Raw genomic sequence first — 6874 nt, 5'->3', positions numbered from 1 at the left:
TTTTAGTAGAGACGGGGTTTCACCATGTTGACCAGGATGGTCTCGATCTCTTGACCTCGTGATCCACCCGCCTCGGCCTCCCAAAGTGCTGGGATTACAGGCGTGAGCCACTGCGCCCGGCCAAAAATCATTCTGTTATGCTGAGTGTGCAGTGGCTCACACCTTAGTCCCAGCAGCTCTGGCAGCTGAGGCAGGAGCATCACTTAAGGTCAGGAGTTTGAGACCAGCCAGGGCAACATAGTGAGACCCTAATCTCAAAAATGTCTGTGTGTGTGTGTGTGTGTGTGTGTGGTCTTAAATATTTTTAAATTATTGCAAATTTCTATCAGTTTTCATAAGTGATTTAAGCTATATTTACAAATTATTATAACTGGCCGGGCACGGTGGCTTACACCTATATCCCAGCACTTTGGGAGCCGAGGTGGGTGGATCACAAGGTCAGGAGATCAAGACCAACCTGGCCAAGATGGTGAAACCCTGTCTCTACTGAAAATACAAAAATTAGCTGGGCGTGGTGATGGGCACCTGTAATCCCAGCGACTTGGGAGGCTAGGCAGGAGAATTGCCTGAACCTGGGAGGCGGAGGTTGCACCACTGCACTCTAGCCTGAGTGACAGAACAAGACGCCACCTCAAAAAAAAAAAAGAAAAAGAAAAGAAAAATTCTTTTCTCAGAGTAGGCCAGGTACATATTCTGAACTAACGTCAGTTGAGCCGGGCATGGTGGCTCACACCTGTAATCCCAGCACTTTGGGGAGGTGAAGGTGGGAGAATCCCTTAAGGCCAGGAGTTTGAGACCAGCCTGGGCAACAAAACAAGACCTCATCGCTTAAAAAAATAATAAAAATTAAAAATTAGCCAGGCATTGTAGTACATGCCTGTAGTCCCAGCTACTCAGGACTCAGGAGGCTGAAGCAGGAGGATCACTCAAGCCCAGCTGGGCTTATCCCTAGGAGGCCCAGGCTGCAGTGAGCACTGACTGCACTCCAGCCTGGGGAAATGTCATCGTGTCTCAAAAAATAAAAAATGGTTATTTTCTTAACATCAGTTGAACCAGAATCAGGACATGGAAGCAGGTTTCCTCTCTCAAGATGACCTGAGCTGGGGCACCTGGGACATTCACCCCCTTGTTAGGTAGGGAAGATGATCTCAGCACACATCTTCAACCTAGACTGTACATCTTCCAACCCATTTTTCCCTGGACTGGTGTCTTCTTACGGTCACTCTGCTCGCCTTAATCATCCACTGTCATCTCATTGTGACACCATGGCCTGGTCTGTTAGCTTCATCATATTTAAATTGTGAGATCAACTCAAGATTTCATCTCTGAGGGGCGAGGCCAGGGAGTCAGCCCTACTTGAATCATCTGGCCAGTCTGCCATCATGACACACACCTTTGGGCTTTTCTCTGCTGGGTCACTGAACACGATCACACCCACGTCACGCTCACCATGGGGTCCTCAGTGCTGCCCAGCCCTTCCTGTTCTGGGGTAGTGTGGCTAGGCCACACTTCCCTGTGCTCATGTCTCCACTACCTCATGTGGAAACACATGTTTTTTTCTTTTTGGAGACAGAGTCTCATTCTGTTGCCCAGGCTGGAGTGCAGTGGCAAGGTCTCGGCTCACTACAACTTCCACCTCCTCAGCTCAAGCAATTCTCCTGCCTCAGCCTCCCTAGTAGCAGTGACTACAGGTGCATGCCACCATGCCTGGCTAAATTTTGTATTTTTAGTAGAGATGGGGTTTCACCATGTTAGCCAAGCTGATCTTGAACTCATGACTTCAGGTGATCTGTGCCCACCTCAGCCTCCCAAAGTGCTGGGATTACAGGCACGCGCCACTGTGCCTGGCCAATGAATGCATTTTTAAGCTTTAAGCTTCTCAACTACATGGAGGACTCTAATCCAAGAGCGCGCTTTCCCACATGGCATCTGTTGAATCCCTTAGCTCCTCTCACCCCCTCCACAGTGGGGCAGATGACTGGGCTGCCCTCAGTCCTCCTGTCTGGAAGTTCTGGGAGCCTCACCCAGCCAGAGCTCCCGGGCTGGCCTAGGAATGTGTGTCATTGATGGCCGCCAGGGGCGCCCCAGCCTCGTGGTGGCTCAGGGCCTTTTCTTCCAGGCAGAAGCAGGGAAAAGCTCTGCTTCCCTTCTGGGATGAATAGGGAGAAACTGACCTGAAACACGGCCTGAAGGAACAGAGGCCGGGCAGGGGCTTGTTTGGAGGCTACAGGTAGGACACAGTTTTCATTATATAGAAGACGCTGGGACATTTTTAGTGCAAAAGAGATGATATTTTTATTCCACATTGCACACGGGTGTTGACACAGTCAGACAAGCATCAAAAAGAGCACAGGGCTTGGAGCACAGGGCTCCCAGCACTTTGGGAGACTGAGGTCGGCAGATCATTTGTTGGTCAGTAGTTCAAGACCAACCTGGCCAACATGGTGAAATCCCGTCTCTACTAAAATACAAAAATTAGCCAGGCATGGTGGCAGGCAGCTGTAATCCCAGCTACTCAGGAGGCTGAGGAGGGAGAATCGATTGAACCCAGAAGGCAGAGTTTGCAGTGAGCCAAGATTGCACCACTGCACTCTAGCAGTGACAGGTCGACAGTCCGTCTCAAAAAAAAGAGCAAGGATTTGGAGGACAAGCCCACCCTGTGGAGCTCCTCTCTCCTCACTGGCTGCTGGCACTTGGGCCAGCTCCGCACTCCTCTGGGAGTGGTTGCTCTGGGAGACCTTCACCTGCCACCCTGCACAGTCCTCACGCCGCCAGCCCTCTGTCCTGTGACCCGGGGGAGCTGCTTCCTCCTCCCCAGGCTTCTGCTTGCCCACCTGGAAGGATGGCGTTTAAACTGCGCCGGCTCTGTCCTTTGCGCTCTGACTTCCAATTCTATTCACATGTCCAGAGCCAAAGGTAAAAAGCAAGGCTGTGCTTAAAGCAGCCCCACCCATCACAGGAACAGGCCGGCCCTGGCTAGGGCCTCAAAAACAGTCACTGAGCTGACACCAGCCTTCAGCTGGATACATTCTCTGTTCAGTTACCAAACTTTTCTCATGATCTCCAGGGAATAGGTATTTTCCACTGACTTTCTGGGAAAATATATTTCGAGTTTTAAGTAGCTGTCTTTTGCAAAAGCGTTTTTATCTCACTGATCCTGGTTATCTTCTGAATACTGTACTGATTGCTTAACATGCATTATCACTTTTAATTTTATTCACTTCTCTCAATGACACAGGGCAGTTATTGTTCATCTGCAGTTGAAGGCGCAGCGAGATGAAGCAGCCTATCCACAGCACACAGATGGGAGACTCCGCCCGAATCCAGAGTGTATCCATTTCCCAAGCGCTGCTGCTCTGTAGAGCTCCTACTTGCGAACAGACCCCACTCCTGCTCCAGACAGATGGTGTGCATGTGGCCAGAAATAGCCCTGCTCTAGAAGAAGAAGAACCTGTGAGGAGCAGTTCTGAGGACTGTTTGCCCAGGCTTGCCCCGGAGGAGACAGAGCCTCTCACAGAGCCTTCTCTGGCACTATTCAGCAAGGTAACAAATAGTTACTGAGGTTCAGACAGTGTAAACGCACCAATCAGTATAATAATTGATAAACATAATCAATAAGTACATTGAATTGTACATTATAAGGCAAAGGGCCATGGAAAGAAATCAGCAAAATAAAGGGATCTGAATTGGCCAGGCGCAGTGGCTCACACCTATAATCCCAGCGCATTGGGAGCCCAAGGTGGGCGGATCACCTGGGGTGAGGAGTTCAAGACCAGTCTGGCCAACATAGTGAAACCCTGTCTCCACAAAAATACAAAAATTAGCTGGGTATGATGGCAGGTTCCTGTAATCCTAGCTACTCGGGAGGCTGAGGCAGGAGAATCGCTTGAACCTGGGAGGTGACAGTTGTAGTGAGCCAACTGGGTCACTGCACTCCAGCCTAGGTGACAGACTGAGACTCTGTCTCAAAAAAAAAAAAAAAAAATGGGATCTTGAATGTGAGGAAGGGGGTTTTCATTTAAAACAGGACTTTCAGGCCCATATGGTAGCTCACGCCTATAATCCTAACACTTTGGGAGGCCGAAGCCAGAGGATCACTTGAGCCCAGGAGTTTGAGGCCAATCCAGGCAACATAATGAAACCATGTCTCTACCAAAAAAAAAAAAAAAAAAAAAAAAAAAAAAAAAAAAAAAAAAAAAAAAAAAAAAAAAAAAAAAAAAAAAAAAAAGATTAAAACAAAATAGGCCTCCTTGCAAAGAAGCAATGTGAGTGGTGGCCAGAGGAGGTGAGAGTCATGGATGGACGTGGGCTGTGGGTCCTGGGAGAAGGACGCAGACAATCAGTGCAAAGGCCCTGTGGTTCAAGAGTGTCTGGTCCAGGTGAGGAAGAGCAAGGAGCGAGGGAGGCTGGAGAGGACTGAGAAGGGACAAGATCAGAGAAGAAACCAGGGCCCACCTGAGAGGATCATGGAAGCCATTGTAAGGACTTTGGCTTCACCCCTGAAGGAAGTGGGGGTCTGCTGCTGGCTTCTGAATGACTCAGGGACCTATGAGTGACACTTTGATATGGAAACATTTCCAGTTACAAGAGGACATAATCAGGCCTGTGTTTTAGCTCCAGCTGCTGAGCTGGGAGCAGTCTGTTGCCAGGTCACAGGGAGCAGGGAGATGGAAGCGAGAGATGAGGGTGTTCGTGATGGTGATCAGATTCCCGGGATGTCAACTGAGGGCACAGCTAGGGACTTGCTAAGGATGTGGAGGGGGCCTGGGAGAGACAGGACTCAAGGATGACTCCAGGGCTTTTGGCCTGGGTAACTGGAGTAATAAGGAATTTAAAGCAATCTCAGTTGTTTGTAGTTTGTGAGCATGATGAGGGGGTGCTCACATGCAGTGTGAAGTGTGCCAGCCTCGAACTTTGTCACGCCAGCACATTACCCATCTCACCTGAAGAAACACAACACAAAACTAATACCACAGCGTTAAGAAGAGATCAGCCATCCTTTTCTGTTCCCCATGAGCTCCGTGGGCCTGTGTCCAGCAGTGTGAGTGACATGCCTCTGCCAGAGACTCCACATTTAGTGAGAAAGTGAGAGGGGCAAAGAAATAAGGTGGCATTAGCTGGGCACAGTGGCTCACACCTGGAATCCCAGCATTTTGGGAGGCCAAAGTGGGTGGATCACCTGAGGTCAGGAGTTTGAGACCAGCCTGGCCAATATGGTGAAACCCTGTCTGTACTGAAAATACAAAAATTAGCTGGGCGTGGTGGCATGCGCCTGTAGTCCCAGCTACTCAGGAGGCTGAGGCAGGAGAGTCGCTTGAACCCAGGAGGCAGAGGTTGCAGTGAGCTGAGATGGCGCAATTGCACTCCAGCCTGGGTGACAGGAGCAAAACTCTGTCTTAAAAATAAAATAAAAAGAGGCCGGGTGTGGTGGCTCACACCTATAATTCCAGCACTTTGGGAGGCCAAGGCGGGTGGATCACGAGGTCAGGAGATCGAGACCATCCTGGCCAACATGGTGAAACCCCATCTCTGTAAAAAATAATAATAATAATAAAATTTAATTTAATTTAAAAATTTTTAAAAAAGAAATAAGGTGTCACAGCAAAGTTATTCACAGTGTACAAGATACGAGAGCCAGCACTTCCTTTTATTGTCAGGAAGAAAAATACACAACTTTAGGCCAGGTGAGGTGGCTTACTCCTGTAATCCCAGAACTTTGGGAGGCCAGCTCAGGCAGATCACTTGAGTCCAGGCAGGGGTGGGGCTCCAGCCCCCTCCTGGAAGCCAGCTCCAAGTCCCGTGCGGCCTGAAGCCTGGTCCCTGCCTCTGACCTTGGCGGATAACCCGGTTCCCAACTCACTGCAGCTCTTAGGTGTGGACACTGCCAATCCTGGTCACCACAGCCACTTCTAATCAACAGAGCAGGAAACAACCCTCTTGAGAGGCCTGTTCCCCGGACAGCACAGATGGTGGAAGAAAGAGTTTGGCCCCCCGAGCCCCTTCAGGATCAAAGTATCGGCTCCACAGTTTGCCACTGAGGTGGAAGAATGCTGCTGTTTGGAGGGAGAGACCCCAGCTCACCCCAGCTCACCGGGACCACTGTCCCAGCTGCCCAGCTGCACCCTGGCCTTTTGTCCTCTCCGTTCCATTTTCCATGTTGGGCAGCTGAAACTCACTCGATAAACTCGCCGCAGCCCTCCGAATGAAAACCAACCTGCTCAGCAGCAGTCAAGGCTCCTCTGATCTGGACATCACCACCTCTCCCCATTCCACAATAACTGCCTTCACCATTATCTCTGACTGGTAAATGGTGGCATGATCTTGGCTCACTGCAACCTCCACTTTCCAGGTTCAAGTGATTCTCCTGCCTCAGCCTCCTGAGTAGCTGGGATTACAGCCTCCCACCACGACACCTGGCTAATTTTTGTATTTTTAGTAGAAACGGAGTTTCACCATGTTGGCCAGGCTGATCTCAAACTCCTGACCTCAAGTGATCCGCTCACTCAACTTCCCAAAGTGCTGGATTACAGGCGTGAGCCAGTGCACCCAGCAACCTCTATTTATCTTTTAAGAATGAGTTCATGTTAGGTGTGGTGGCTCACACCTGTAATCCCAGCACTTTGGGAGGCCAAGGTGGGCACATCACAAGGTCAGGGGTTCAAGACCAGCCAGGCCAACATGGTGAAATCCTGTCTCTACTAAAAATACAAAAATTAGCCTGGTGTGGTGGCTGGTGCTGGTGCCTATAATCTCAGCTACTTAGGAGGCTGAGGCAGGAGAATTGCTTGAACCTGGAAGGTGGAGGTTACACTGTGCCAAGATCATGCCATTGCACTCCAGCCTGGGCAACAGAGCAAGACTCTGTCTCAAAAAA

At 49.9% G+C, this 6874-nt stretch overlaps 1 non-coding gene across 1 annotated transcript; it reads left to right on the top strand.

The window, feature by feature from the left end:
* Positions 1 to 4844: 4844 nt before the first annotated feature.
* On the top strand, positions 4845 to 4944 carry LOC119471076. The gene has a single exon (XR_005200067.1). It is a non-coding gene; the product is annotated as a small nucleolar RNA U13 (small nucleolar RNA).
* The last annotated feature ends 1930 nt before the right edge of the window (positions 4945 to 6874 follow it).

The sequence above is a fragment of the Cebus imitator genome, unplaced genomic scaffold (assembly GCF_001604975.1).
Source record: "Cebus imitator isolate Cc_AM_T3 unplaced genomic scaffold, Cebus_imitator-1.0 Scaffold1, whole genome shotgun sequence".
NCBI classification, from domain to species: domain Eukaryota; kingdom Metazoa; phylum Chordata; class Mammalia; order Primates; family Cebidae; genus Cebus; species Cebus imitator.
The sequence above is the reverse complement of the archived record's forward strand: the minus strand, read 5'-3'. Positions and strand labels throughout refer to the sequence as shown.